Genomic DNA, 15,581 nt, shown 5'->3' with positions numbered 1-15,581 from the left:
GAGAGAGAGAGATGGCATTCTTGTAATTTGTAAGAAAAAGAGAGAAAGAGAGTTGGTAGAAGAGAGTGGCATTCTTGTAATTTGAAAGAAAAAAGTAAGAGAGAGAGAGAGAATTGGTGGGAGAGAGTGACATTCTTGTAATTTGAAAGAAAAAAAAAAGCAAAAGAGAGTGAAAGAGAGTTGGTAGAGAGTGGCATTCTTGTAATTTAAAAGGAAAATAGCAAAATTTACTGTTAGATTCCATTTCTTGGCTTCTCATGGTGGGGCTCGCTCATAAACTATCAGGCTCGATTTTGATTTGAATTAGAGACTTGAGCTCGAGCTCGAACTTGGCTTGAGTCAAAAGCTTGGAAGTTCGAGCTCGACTACATTTGATTGCAAATCTCTCAAGCAACTGAGGTGCCAAACTGACGTCTCCCTCAATTGCCGAAGTGCCAAACCGAGGTCCCCCTCAACTATCGAGCTGAGGTTTCCTAAGCAGGCGAGGTGTCGAGCTAAGGTCTCCCTTAGTTGACAAGGTGCCGAGCTGAGGTCTCCCTCAATTGAAGAAAGAGTGGCATTCTTGTAATTTATAAGGAGAGAGATGGCACTCTTTCAATTTGTAGGAAAGAGAGAGAGAGAGAGAGTTGGTAGGAGAGAGAGTGGCTTTCTTGTAATTTGGAAGAAAAAAAAAAACAAGCGAGAGAGAGAGGGAGAGAGATGGTAGGTGAGAGTGGTATTCTTGTAATTTGAAAGAAAAAAAAAGAAAAAGATAGAGTTGGTAGAGAATGGCATTCTTGTAATTTCTAAGAAAAAAGGCAAAATATACTATTAAATTCCATTTCCCTCATTAACTGTTAGGGGCTCGCTCATAAATTATCAGGTTTGAGCTCAATTAGAATTAGAGACTTGAGATCGGCTCGAGTCAAAAGCTCAAAAGTTCAAGCTCGGCTACCTTTGATTGCAAGTCTCTCAAGCAATCGGGGTTTTGAGCCGAGGTCCTCCTCAATTGCCAAGGTGCCAAATCAAGGTCTCCCTTAGCTGTTGAAGTGTCGAGCTAAGGTTTACCTAGTAGGCGAGGTGTCGAGCTAAGGTCTCCCTTAGTTAACAAGGTGCCAAGTTGAGGTCTCCCACAGTTTGTCGAGGTGTTGAGCCGAGATCTCCCTCAGTGACCAAGGTGCCAAGCCGATGTCTCCCTCGATGGTCAATGTGTTGTCTAACTTGAGCTCGATTTGAATTAGAGACTTGAGCTTAAGCACAGAAGTTCGAGCTCGGCTCGGTCCCCTAGCAGCCGAGATGTCGAGCTGAGGTGAGAGAGATGACATTCTTGTAATTTATGAGAGAGAGAGAGAGAGATGACATTCTTGTAATTTATGTGAGAGTGTGTGTGTGTGTGTGTGTGAGAGAGAGAGAGAGAGAGAGAGAGAGAGAGAGAGAGAGAATTGGTAGGAGAGAGTGGTATTCTTGTAATTTGAAAGAAAAAGTAAGAGAGAGAGAGTTAATAAAAGAGAGTGGCATTCTTGTAATTTGAAACAAAAAAAGCAAAAGAAAGACTTGATAGAATAACATTCTTATAATTTCTAGAAAAAAAAGGTACTGTTAAATTCCATTTCTCTTATCTTAAAGCCTCTTCTCATGTACACATTTCAGCTTAATATATTTATATAGATATAAGATAAGATTGATTCAATTATCAAAACAGATACATATTCAAAGAAATCAAATCCGAAATAATCAAATTGGATGTCGGATCAGTCTCAGACTTCGAAGAATTTTGGAACGTTTAACAATTGTGTTGGATATGGATTACAGTCCAATTATATTTTTAATTTTAATTCATTTAACGGATTTGAATTAAATCTTGGGCTTGGATCGGATGCGGGTGTAAAGTATCAAAAAAGAGATCCGGATCCCTCGGGAGTAGTACAACCCTACTTATGACTTATGAGTTAGAGTTATGGCCCTACTGTTACCGGGTTACGGGCCTCGGCCATGGGCCATCTCACTTCTCACCGGCTTGTCATCGAATAGAACAGCTCACAGAACTGAACCGGTCCTTTTCCGGCTTGTTGTCCGAACCGATTATGGAAGAAAACAAACTGTGGGCAGAAGCCAGAACCAGAAGGCAGAGAGAAACTATTGAAGAGCTGTAAGCCTTGCCCGCAGTTTCGTTCAGCTTGTCATAGAAAAATCTTCTTTGACGAAAGGGAAGAAACAAACCCTAAATTAGGAGCTTCATTTAAGATGGACTTTTGAGGCCTTTTGTTTTTCTGATCTCCGAAACCCTAAATCAAGAATAACTGCTCGAAAGTCGAAACTCAAAAGCGTAGGAAGCAATGGATCAACCTCAGCCCGTTTGTTCGCAGGAGGCTTTGGCTCTTCTCAACTGCGTCACTGAGTCTCCTTATGATCAAGAAAAATGTGTCCGACTCATGAATTCCTTGCGAGATTGCGTGCTCAATAAGGTCTGCTTCTCTAACAGTAATAGCATTAAAAACTTGGTTTCCAACGATTGGAGATTGTCGTTTTCGTTGTTAATAAGCTTTAGGATTTAGGATTGCGTGCTCAACAAGGTCCGCTGTATCTTTTGTTGTGATCTTTTAATGTTTAAACTTTTTTCGGTAGAAGGTAACGTTTAAACTAATTCTTGTGCATGTAGATCCTGCCAATTGATATCAAATGTATGGAGGTCCTTTTCTCTAATCCGGTGATATTATCAAATGTTTGCTATTTTAGACCAGATTCTATGAGTTTCTTGTTGTTTTTTATGTTGTTTGTTTCTTTGTTGACCAACCGGCTGATCTTATTAACAGCTGCACTTGGATTGGGGGGGGGGGGATTTAACTGAGTGATCTGTTTGCACTTCATATTGTTGTGTCGCAATAGTTTAATGGCTTCATTGTCCAAAATTTGCATCTTGAGCATCTGTTTATGCTTTAAGGTCTGCATTTTGTTCAAAATTTTGGAATCAGATTGGATAGTCATAATGACGTTATTGAGCCTTCTCTTACATTCTCTTCCGAGCTTTAGCGTCTTGTTCCAGTGGAAATTGAGGCCTGTCGTTGACGCTGCTGACATCGTAGTTATGGGTGGCCATTGTACCGTGACTTTGTTCTTGTATAGCTTTAGTTCCGCTTTGTAGTTGTTCTTGGCGATTTCCTCTATTAATAAAATATTGTTTTTATTGAGAAAATTTACCTAATTTCTTCATTTTGTTTCAAGTGGGGATTTCTTGTGTTATCTGAGTTTCTTGTGTTATATGAGATTCTATGAGTTTCTTGTTGTTTTTTATGTTGTTTGTTTCTTTGTTGACCAACCGGCTGATCTTATTAACAGCTGCACTTGGATTGGGGGGGGGATTTAACTGAGTGATCTGTTCCCACTTCATATTGTTGTGTCGCAATAGTTTAATGGCTTCATTGTCCAAAATTTGCATCTTGAGCGTCTGTTTATGCTTTAAGGTCTGCATTTTGTTCAAAATTTTGGAATCAGATGGGATAGTCATAATGACGTTATTGAGCCTTCTCTTACATTCTCTTCCGAGCTTTAGCGTCTTGTTCCAGTGGAAAATGAGGCCTGTCGTTGACGCTGCTGACATCGTAGTTATGGGTGGCCATTGTACCGTGACTTTGTTCTTGTATAGCTTTGGTTCCACTTTGTAGTTGTTCTTGGTGATTTCCTCTATTAATAAAATATTGTTTTTATTGAGAAAATTTACCTACCTTTTCTTCATTTTGTTTCAAGTGGGGATTTCTTGTGTTATATGAGATTCTATGAGTTTCTTGTTGTTTTTTATGTTGTTTGTTTCTTTGTTGACCAACCGGCTGATCTTATTAACAGCTGCTTTTAGATGGGTGGGGGGATTTAATTGAGTGATCTGTTTGCACTTCATATTGTTGTGTCGCAATAGTTTAATGGCTTCATTGTCCAAAATTTGCATCTTGAGCGTCTGTTTATGCTTTAAGGTCTGTATTTTGTTCAAAATTTTGGAATCAGATGGGATAGTCACAATGACGTCATTGGGCCTTCTCTTACATTCTCTTCCGAGCTTTAGCGTCTTGTTCCAGTGGAAAATGAGGCCTGTCGTTGACGTTGCTGACATCGTAGTTATGGGTGGCCATTGTACCTAGACTTGTTCATGGGCCGGGTCGGGCTCGAGCCGGGCTTTTACTCTTTATTAACAGAAAAATGTTAGGCCCGAGCCCGGCCCAACCAATGGGCCTACAACTTGGGCCCGAGCCCGGCCCTGATAAAAAGCCCAAAGCCCGACCTAATAAAAGAAATTCGAATTTTTCCCGATTCAAATGAACATTATCTATTTTAATTCAGATGTTTTTTCCCCCATTTAAATGAACAATGGGCCTACAAGTGAATCAACAACCTTCTTAAATCAAAAAATTTATTCAAATGGACATCACATAGGGTTTTTACTTAGGTTTAACTATAGGTCGGGCCGGGTCGGACTCGGGCCGGGCTATTTTGGCAAAGCCCGAGCCCAGCTCGAATTTTATGCGCCGGGCTTTTTGGCTCGAGGTTAAGCCCGCGGGCCAAAAAGCCTATTCAAGCCCGTCTGGGGGCCGGGCCGGGCTGGGCCAGCCCGTTGGGCCACCCAGCCCATGAACAGGTCTAATTGTACCGTGACTTTGTTCTTGTATAGCATTGGTTCCGCTTTGTAGTTGTTCTTGGCGATTTCCTCTATTAATAAAATATTGTTTTTATTGAGAAAATTTACCTACCTTTTCTTCATTTTGTTTCAAGTGGGGATTTCTTGTGTTATATGAGTTTCTTGTGTTATATGAGATTCTATGAGTTTCTTGTTGTTTGTTTCTTTGTTGACCAACCGGCTGATCTTATTAATAGCTGCACTTAGATTGGGGGGGAGGGGGGATTTAACCGAGTGATCTGTTTGCACTTCATATTTGTTGTGTCGCAATAGTTTAATGGTTTCATTGTCCAAAATATGCATCTTGAGCGTCTGTCTATGCTTTAAGGTCTGCATTTTGTTCAAAATTTTGGAATCAGATGGGATAGTCATAATGACGTTATTGAGCCTTCTCTTACATTCTCTTCCGAGCTTTAGCGTCTTGTTCCAGTGGAAATTGAGGCCTGTTGTTGACGCTGCTGACGTCGTAGTTATGGGTGGCCATTGTACCGTGACTTTGTTCTTGTATAGCTTTGGTTCCGCTTTGTAGTTGTTCTTGGCGATTTCCTCTATTAATAAAATATTGTTTTTATTGAGAAAATTTACCTACCTTTTCTTCATTTTGTTTCAAGTGGGGATTTCTTCTGTTATATAACCTAAATTAACCATGCAGTAGCATATTTATGGGGCTTTGAGCTTGACAACACATGGGTGTATGGTAAAGATCAGGTTTCTGAATGTTTGCTTAGTTTCATCTTTAGCTTACCACTTAAACATGGTTATGAGGCAAATATTTAATTGTCCATGAGGGAACTCTGAAGTGTGAAGCACATGATCACTGATGAAAGGATTTATGCAAGAACTGATGTATGGATGTTTTATATACATTTTTTTCTTTTTTTTTTGGGGGGGGGGGTGTAAAAGTTAAAATATTGTTGTTATCCATAGCATTGTTACAGGCAAGGAACCAAAACTAGAAATTCTTGGCGTATTGACCAAATTTATTGGGTAGAAACTCTTGGTATTTTCTTATTGATCATCTTCACTATGAATTTGGTCTGTTTGAGAGATTTTTCCTTTTCTTTTGAAAGTAATAAAAGAAAATTCGAAAAATGAAGCATGGGTTCATTACATTCTTTTTAACTTATTCTTTTTAAAGTTGAAATCCAATTAGGATTACTATAAAATACCCTTATTTTAGAAAAAAATAGAAAAATCCATGTACATCTTTATAGTTTTTTATTAGAAAAAGAGTGGTTGCAAGGATAAAGCCTTGCTCCTTGATGCATGTGCCTTACTCTAGTCCCAATGAAACTGCACGTTAATGTTAAAACCACTACCTTGACTGTCATTTAAGGTGCATCAGTTACTTGTCAGGAAAGAAAAATTATAATTTAAGGTGGTTGTGGAGAGTTAAGAAATTGATTTCCATTAACATAATTTTTAAAAAATTAAATTGACTTTAAATATTTAAGATGCCATACAAGAAGAACAGGTTATTTGTGGTGGCAAAGAACTTGGCTAATTTGTATTCGTAATCTGTATTGTACAATAAATTTAAAGCTTTGAGACAGCCATACTATTCATGTGTTTTCTGAAGCTGCTACTTTTGTTCTGTTTGCATCACTATGAGTTAATATTCTTGTTGATGAAGGTGGAAGTTACATTCTTCTCACTAGTATAGGGTACTGTAGTTAACTTTATTAGTTTGGGTTAAATTGATGGTAGTGAAACTTAACATTCTTCCCACCATTCATAGGAAGCTGTGACTTTCTTTTTGGTTACAACTCATAATTGCTTTTTATCTGTTATGGAGTAAGAAAGGTTGAAATTCAATTGCAATACAAGACCAGCCATTCAGTTCATAAGAGTTCCAAACTGCAACAAGTTTCATCACAAACTGCTGTTCCTACTTTTCTTTCAGTTCCAGTGCTCCCAATTTTCAACAAACTATTATGCTTCATTGTTAAATTCTTCTATCTCAATCCAATTCCATGTTTCATTATAAGAATTTTGATAGCATTAGAATATAGGGACAGCATTATGCAAACTTGAAATGGTCTTTTAATCCCATTAGTCTCACATAACATCTATAGCTGCAAAGATACAGTAACCTGAACTCTTTAACCACACGGGCTAAAATATAGAAACAGGTCTTATCATTTAGAATCATTATCTGTTAGTTGAGAAAAGAGACCTTACTAGTGGGTAATTAGACTTCGGACCTTGTTTTGACCCCTATCACTGTTTGAGCCCAATGTCCAACAGAATGTGCTGCACTGCTGCTTACTTTAGCAACATGAGATTCCGTGGTGCTGGCACAAAACCTAAGGTGAGGGTTTACATGGACATGAACTCTGAAGTGATCTTGCTTAAGCTGCTGAACTTGCAAGAGATCAAAAGAAGCTCATTGGTGTTTTGCACAAAAAAGGAAAGAAAACAAAGAAGAGAATAAGGAGAATAAAGAGAATAGATGAATTAGAAAGGATAATTAGAGTGTTTTGCTGCTATTCCAATCCTCTGCTTAGAGTGTCTCCGACCTAGAGGAGAGGAGAGATGGAATCTTACCATTTGAGGGGAAGAAGTGTGAGTCTTCTCCAAGCAAACAAGTTGCAAAGCAAATTTGACAGACTTTCATTTCTTCTGTAGTGGTAGGTGGATTTGCCCATTTGCCTTCTGGGCAAAACCCTAACCTGAAGAGCAAGAAAACATCTATAGAAGATTCTTTTTCCGTTATACTTTTTTCGGATTTTCCTAACAGGGCCATTGAGGTGGACCGTTACAAAAAAAAATGTGGGGTCAGTTGTGTTTGGCCCAAATGGGCTGCATCATATTGTTATATTCAAATGGGGTCAGTTGTCAGTTGGTAAGGTCTCCTGCTGGTTGTAGCGGAGACTTGGGATCAAATCCCGCATGCACCTGGGTTGGGGGATGGGCTACCCCCATTGTGTAGCCCTTCAAAAGAATTCAAAAAAAATTATGCAACTGCAATTTGCTTACTGGCCTGTCATTATTGTATTCTTGCTTATAGCTGCATCTGCTGTTCCTTTTTCTATAATGTTAATCTTGTGGGAGTTGTTTTTTTCATTCTTTTCTTCCTTTTGATATCCTTTGTAGAAAGTGAAGTTGTTCTCCTTAGCCAGACAGAATCAACCAGACGTAGATTCAAAGAGCAAGGAAAAGCATTAACAGGTTTGAAGAAACATACAGGGGATTTTCTGACTTGATACATCTGTAGGCCAATTTCAAATTCAATGGCAAGAGCTTTAGTTCCCCTCTTCTTCTTCTTCTTCTTTTTTTTTAATAGGAAACATTGGTCAAGTTGGACTAAATCTGTTACAAAATGGTTCAGTTAAAAGACTTTCATTTACTGAGGTTGACTAAGTTGAACTTGATCCTGTCATTTATGTATGACAGGGGGGCTAGCTAGGAAACCCTTAAAAAGGGAAGGGAAAAACAGATAAATGTTACTATGTGAGCAATTTACTTCAAGTTTTCTCTCTTGATGTTACAAAGATGCAGATCCTTTTTTAACATAGTTTTTTTTGTTTAATTTCTTTTTAACCATTCTATACCGAGTGTACTTTTAGTTACAACAAATGCATGTTATGGTAGGCTGAATCAAGGTTATAACAGGATCCTCCTACGCGATTAATTCAACAACAGTTACATCTTCTACCATAACCTTCAATTCTAGTTTTCTCAGGTCCTCCTTTGCAAGCAAGTTCTTGAACTCAATGGGTAAAATCCTTATTCAAACATTGGATTTTCCTTTTAGACTGAGGTAATGCTTGCTAAACAATAGATCAATCTTTCTGTTTTGTATGAAAACTGAATCCTCCAGTATTTAATTTGCAATGCTATCCTCTGTATCTTGGTTTGATTCCTTCGGCAGGTCTTAAATTTTCCTCACCTTTCAGTCCTTAGTGGATTAGATTCCAGAACGAACTTGGCTCCCTCATCTCACCTTTCAGTCTTCACTGGATTAGATTTCAGGGAATAGATTTTGTCCTCATTTCTTGCTCTCTATGGTTATTGTCCCCATTTTTTGGCCTGGTAGAGGGATCATGGGTCCCCCCCCTCTTTTGCTTTTGTTAACCAAAATATAGACTATCACACGGTGCTTCTAGATCCTTATATCCATTCAGTTCTGTCATGTATAGCCCAGGTAGAAGGAACAAGGCCTGATGTGACCAAGTAATAGACTAGCCTGCATACTCCCAATGTTGCATTTCTTGTCTGTTATCTCCTTGGTGTAGGGATTTTTATAACTGATTCACTGGTAACCCTTACATGATTATCCTTGCCCCTTAAGTGGCATATCCACTCGATCCATCCTTTGGTTCGTGAAGGGATATTATAATTGCCCTATGGAGCATTTAAGATGCTAGGTAAGGGGTGGCAAACCACAACTCTACTATGCCCTCTCATCCTTTTTTCCTCAGGCTGTGTTTGGTTGCGGTACAATTTTATTTGCACTAATACAATTGCATGGGAATGCAAATTATAGGTTAAATTTATTATGGGTTTTACTTTGTTCTGCTTCAGGTCTTATTTTACTTCATTAGTAATGTAATAAAATAAAATAAAGGTAAATTTTGAAACAAAAATAAATCAGAATCTGTACCCAAATCACTTATATTATACCATCATAGGTTTGCATCTGTGCAAATTTATTTGCACTACAACCAAATGCAGTCAGTTTGAAAAGAGTACAAATACAAATACATACAGTGCAGTCTTGTATTTTGTATTATTTTATAAGTACTCTTTTCATACTGAGCCTCAGTATGAAATATGTATTTGTATTGTACATATCTGTATTGACTATGGGGTGATGAAGAAGAGTTCTCCCATGAAACTAAGATCCTAGATTGGGCACCACCAAGTGACCCAACCATGTGAAATAGGATTCTCATACGTCCTTGGATGCAGATATATTTTCTAAGAAAATTTCTCCTATATTGTGATAATTAGAATGTTGATAAATATTAATATACATGGCTAAAATAAAATATATTAGTATTTATCAGCGGTTAACAACAGGATGTCTAAAAATGTGTGTTTTTAGAGAATGGTGGATAGAATGGAGGAGTGCATTAGGAGCCTTATGTGATAGGCAAATATCATTTCAGATAAAAGGAAAATTCTATAAAATATTTGTAAGGTTAGTTATGTTGTATGGATCAGAGTATTGAACAGTTTATAAACAATATATCCAAGAACCGAAACCATGGGAAGGAATTTAGGAATAAATGATAAAATGAGACAAAAGTAGATTGAAATAGTTTGGTCATGGACACAGAAAACCAACTATAGCACTTGTTTAGGTAGATTGAAATAGTTTGCGCCAGAACCTATAGTTGGGATGACTAAACGAGATTCATGTAGTTGATCCCAAATAGTTTGGACAAGGCTGATTTTAACGTCTATTTTTATATTAGAGTTGCATATTTATATTTAATGAAGTGTTCAGTAAGCAAATAGTTATTTGTCAAAAATACGGGAACTCAGAAACTCAATCAATAATATTTAATATATTGTATAAAATATACATACTTGCACATGAAGAATGCCAAAATTTTCTTCTAAAATACACAAGTATATATCTATATATGTCCAGAAGACCATTTTTCTGCACTGTGCTTAGTTGTCCAAATCTTCCTTTATGTACTCGTTCTTAAAACCAAACCACATACCTTTTTCCAGGTTTGCATTTTTTGAATTTGGCCGAATTTCTAGAAGCAGCAGCCACTCTAACGTGGGCTGTTACAAGCTAGTCAAGGAAGTTGGGCTGTCCTCAATGGCATTTTCCATCTCGTGAGAAAAATTAGGGCCACGAATAAATAAATTTGTTCATGAGGTGAAAATACAGAACAATGACTGTAGCTTTGTTCTTAAAAAAACAACAAAAATTGCGTTATTCTAAATGGATTCAGAACAATGACTACTTTTTTCTTTCTTTCTAAATGGATTCATTTTCCTTGCTCCTCAAGTTAACGGTAATAATTTGAGGCATTCCAATGACGTATTGATGATCAACATTATGATGTATATTTCCATTTTATTTTAATAATTGTTGTTGATGGGGCTTTTTCTGATATTACCACAGAAAGAGTCTTAAAAGATTTTTACAAGTATCAAAAAAGAATAGTGTTTTTAACTTTGGGTAAATTGCTGAAATCTCTGAAATTTGGTAATTGCAATTACCTTCTCTGAACTTTCTACACGGTTGTAATTAGACCCCTTTTGTTAAAATCCTTTAATAAGAGGCTCCAAAATGTCCAAAATAGATTAGATGGGCTTGGGGCAGGGATTGATATGAAGAAATAATTTGGAAAATAATCATTTTGGCAAAAGTAAGCATGGTTAATTGGTTATTTTGAACATTTTTGTGCCTCTTGCACAGAGTGGATCTATTTGCAATTGTGTCAAAAAGTTCAGGGTAAGTGATTGCAATTACCAAACTTCAGGGGAGGTTTCAGCAATGGTCGAAAGCTTCAGGGAAAGTTTTAGCAATTTACCCTATAACTTTTCAAGTATAAAAAAGAATATGGTGTTGCAATGCATAATGTAGAGGACTGTAGCAACAACATCTGTCTTTGTTCCATGGTATCATTACAATGAAGTTGACTCTTAGCAAGAGATACCAAATACTATCATTATAGGCACATATTGAGAACTTATCCCATATTTGCATGTTAATATATTATTGTTCATGAGGAGATGTTCCTGATGTACAGCTATAGTGTCCTGTGGGTAGGAGATCTGGATTAACAAAGCATCATTTTCATTATACACATTTGCGTGTAGGATTAAGGCCAACTACCAAATGCAAATGCTCCCAACACTATTCCAATAGGTCATTGCAGTTGTGCATTGGGAACATCTCCCTGTCATTCATGGGGAGATGTTTCCCATGTAAGATAGCTAGTACCTTTGTTTTTAGGTTAACCAAAACCAAACCAGTACCCTTGTTTTTGAAAAATACCAAATGATCAATTCAGTTAATTAGATTTTTCAATTTGGTTCGTCTGCCCTGTCATTCGTGGGGACTGGGGAGATGTTTCAGATGTACGAATGTAATAGCTAGTACCTATGTTTTTTAGGTTAGCCAAAACCAAACCAATACCCTTGTTTTTGAAACATACAGAATGATCAATTCAGTTAATTAGATTTTTCAATTTGGTTTTCCAAGTTCAGTTCAAATTTCCAGTTTTTTATGAACACCTTGTATCTGACTAAAACTATCCACCAGAAATCAACATAACAAGATAGTTAAATATATTTTGCAGATATGATCTTTAGAGGACAAGTAGAAGATGAAAAGTATATTATAAACCTTTAAATAGTTAGGTGTTTCTACTTTCTACACTGCACAATCTACACCTTGTTGAGTAAGCCAGTAATTGGACTAGATTCTAAAAGGATCGAGCTCCATTTGCATCCGATCTAATTATTAAACAGTTGGATCTAATTCTGACCTGAATCCAATATGTTGGAGTATCCAGATTTAATTAATTTTTATCCAACTTATTGTGCTTGGAATGATAAAAATCTATATATCTATATGCTACTATTAAAAGTGTGAATGAGGTCAAGATTTAGGAACTTTTTGACTAAAATACGCTTTTTTTTTTTTTGAGTTTGGTCTCCAACAATATAAGGGCAAAAATCATAATTTGAACCGCTACTTTTATTAAATTCAATATATTCTTCATCATTAAGTCTTATATTTAAGACATTAACTCCTATTTATTTTTATTAAATCTCATATTTAAAGCACATTAAATAAATGAGCTATGTATATTTTTCTTGACTAAAACACCCCTATTTATGAAATTAGTCCCTCTTTAATTGTATGAGCAAAATATATAATTTAAAGTACTATTAATTTCCATTTCATTACATTCCCTTTCATTAAGGCATTAATTATCATTCTCTCTATTTACATAATTTATTTGAAGTATTTTAGTTCCTCGTCAATAAATTCTACAAATCAAATCTATCTCCAATATTTTCAATAATTTAAAACCCATGTTCAAAATCAACACAAAAAATAATTAAATAAACCACCCTTTTATCCAAGTGGCAAGTAAATAGTTCAACCATCCAAATCAAATGGGTTAACCAATGTTCTCATAGTTAAATGATAAAAATTTAATAATAAATATAAATATTACAAAAATTATAAAAAACTGTGAACAAATTAGGCACATCTCTAATATTATTTATTTATTATATCAAGCAACAATAAGCATGTTAAATAAAAGTATTTTTTATTCGATGAGAATGAAATTCAAGATTTAAAATTGACCAAAAAACAAAACCATTTTCCAATTCAAGTGATGGGTCAATGGTTCAACCTTTTAGGTAAAATGGATCAACCCATGATATCATAAATAAATAGTAAAATTTTTAAAAATGATGGAGAAAAAATTTGTTAAAAACATACAAATTTTGTAAAAAAAAACAGTTTGTGCATTTCTAATATTATGTATTCAACATATGAAACAAATATAAGTTTGATAGATGAGAGTTATTTTTATTAATGATAGAAATATAATTAAAAAGTAAACTAACATAAAAAAGAATCTAATTGATAGTCAATGGTCCTTAGGGAGGCAAATTAGGTGGGCTTAACTCGAGCTCAAATTAACCTTAATTTGAGACATGCTAGCTTTGATTTTTGGTCATCGACTTGGGCCTTAGCCTAGGCTCAAAATTTTTATTTTTTTCCCTGGTTGGGCCTAAGCCTGGCCCTTGGGTAACTAAGGTCATGCTTAATTATTCACATACAATCATAAATACGTATATAGCATATATTTGCATTCATGCATGTACATGCAATTATACAAATACATTTTATCTCAAGTTTTGTCATGGGACTAATTTGGGGTGGCCATGAGTCAAGTTTTTCACAAACTATTCAAGCTCAGCTCGACTTAGTTTAAACCGAGCTTTGAGCTAGATATATAGACTCATTTGCTAATCGATCCAAGCTTAAGCTTAGAGAAGTTCAGCTTGTGAGGCTTGCGAACCTAATCGAGCCTAGTATAAATAAATAATTTTTATTATATATACATACATATACATATACATATAAATAATAAATAATTTTTATTATATATAATGTTTTTATTTTTATGTATAATAGTAAATAATTTTTATAATTCTTATTTTTTGTATGTATAATAATAAATAATTTTTATAATTCTTAATTTTTTTGTATGTAAAATAAAAAAATATATTTTTATATGCATAATTCTTATTTTTTTAGAAAAAGCTTGGCTTGCGGTCGAGCTTGAGCTGAGCTGAGCTCAAACTTGCAAGCTTTTGAACCGAGCTGAGTTTGAGCTCAAGTCTCTTGCTTAAATCGAACTCGAGCCTAACACCATTTCTATGAGTGAGCTCAAATAACCAAATATTTGGTTCGGCTTAGCTCGAATCCATGCCTAAGACTAATTGACATAACCATGTCCAAGGCTAACCCAAGTGCATCAAATTTTAATGCAGGTCGGGCCCAAGTTGAATAGACTAGGCTTGACTTTGGTTAGAAGCCTTAAGTCTAATGTATAGGGTTGGGCTTGGGTTAAGTTTAAATTCAGCCCAACCTACTTAACTTGCACCATAATGGTCCAATCGCTTGGGTAAATGGGTTAACTAGTGTTGTCATAATTATATAATAAAAATAGATAGAAACACAAAAAAAACATAAATTTTATAGAAAGTTTTGACATATCTAAGATATTATAAACTTATCCCATTAAACAAAAATTATTTTTAGAATTAATTATGTAAATTGAACAAAAAAGTTAAAGTTGCTAAAAAATGAAACTGTTTTCTTTCAAGTTGAATAGGCTAGCACACGCTGTCATAATTATATAATAAAAACTCAAAAAATAGATAGAAATAAAAAATATAGAAAACACAAAAATTTGTCTACAAAATTTGTGCACATCTCTAATATTATATATTTATCATAATAAACAAAAATAAATATAATAAATGAGAAGTATTTTTTATTAACAATGAAAGTGAAATATAAAATCTAAATCCACCACCCCATCATGTTTTGATTATTTATCATTTTTAAATGATTCTAATAAGGATATTAAAATTATTAATGTTATCTAAAATTGCCATGTACAACACATATGCATATTTACTAGTTTAAATAAAATTTAAAAAATTAATTACTTTTATCTTATACATGTATAATAAATGTATGCAATTTAAAATTTTATATTATTGTATACATACATATATATATATATATATATATATGTATGTATGACAATAATTTTTTAAGTAGAATCAAAATTTAATCTTATTATTTATAAGAAGTAAGAGCGGGATTAATATGATATTGTGCAAGCCTACATGATTAAATATGGGTCACTCCTTTGTTCCTTCCAATGCTAAAGAAGTGACTTGAATATGAAATGTCACTAGCCTTGCCTCAAGCTCATTCCTCGATCCTCACTACAATGTCAACGCCTTATGTATTCAATTCAAAATCCGGCCAGCCATAGGCTCCGGCCGGTCATCGGTGTAGCTGTGGACCTGTGGCCAGGGGATAAGGGACGTTTCCTTATATTTTGCAAGTTGCAATTAGAGACTGTTACACTCTGTACCCCTTCTACAACTACAAGCAATACAATATGGCGTTGGGGCCTTGGAGGAGATCGGAAATTAGGAATGGACCCCCCAACCTCAACAAAAGAAAGAGCCGTGTCGCAAAACAAGGTGGCCTCAGCCGTGACGTATCCTCTACCCAATGCGCCACGTGTTCTACCCACGTCTCTATTACTCTATCTTGTGGAGCAATAATGATTCAGTAGGAACGCTCACCGAGAGATCAAATCAGCCCCCCCCCCCAATCATACAAGATTGCCCCCGACAACGTCCCACAGCACATCTCTGCCGTGTACTGTGAATATCTCCCAATGATGTCGGG

At 35.5% G+C, this 15,581-nt stretch overlaps 1 long non-coding RNA gene across 2 annotated transcripts; it reads left to right on the top strand.

The window, feature by feature from the left end:
- Positions 1–1,851: 1,851 nt before the first annotated feature.
- On the top strand, positions 1,852–10,345 carry LOC104600306 (uncharacterized). Of its 2 annotated transcripts, XR_016080733.1 has the most exons (3): positions 2,054–2,444; positions 7,739–8,405; positions 10,331–10,345. It is a non-coding gene; the product is annotated as an uncharacterized LOC104600306 (long non-coding RNA). The 2 variants fall into 2 exon arrangements; XR_735652.3 differs by lacking the exon at positions 10,331–10,345 and having other exon boundaries at positions 1,852–2,444; positions 7,739–8,136.
- Positions 10,346–15,581: the final 5,236 nt, after the last annotated feature.

The sequence above is a fragment of the Nelumbo nucifera genome, chromosome 1, assembly GCF_055504915.1.
Source record: "Nelumbo nucifera cultivar China Antique chromosome 1, China Antique-T2T, whole genome shotgun sequence".
Lineage (NCBI taxonomy): Eukaryota > Viridiplantae > Streptophyta > Magnoliopsida > Proteales > Nelumbonaceae > Nelumbo > Nelumbo nucifera.
Note: the sequence above shows the minus strand (reverse complement) of the source record. Positions and strands in the feature narration are given on the sequence as shown.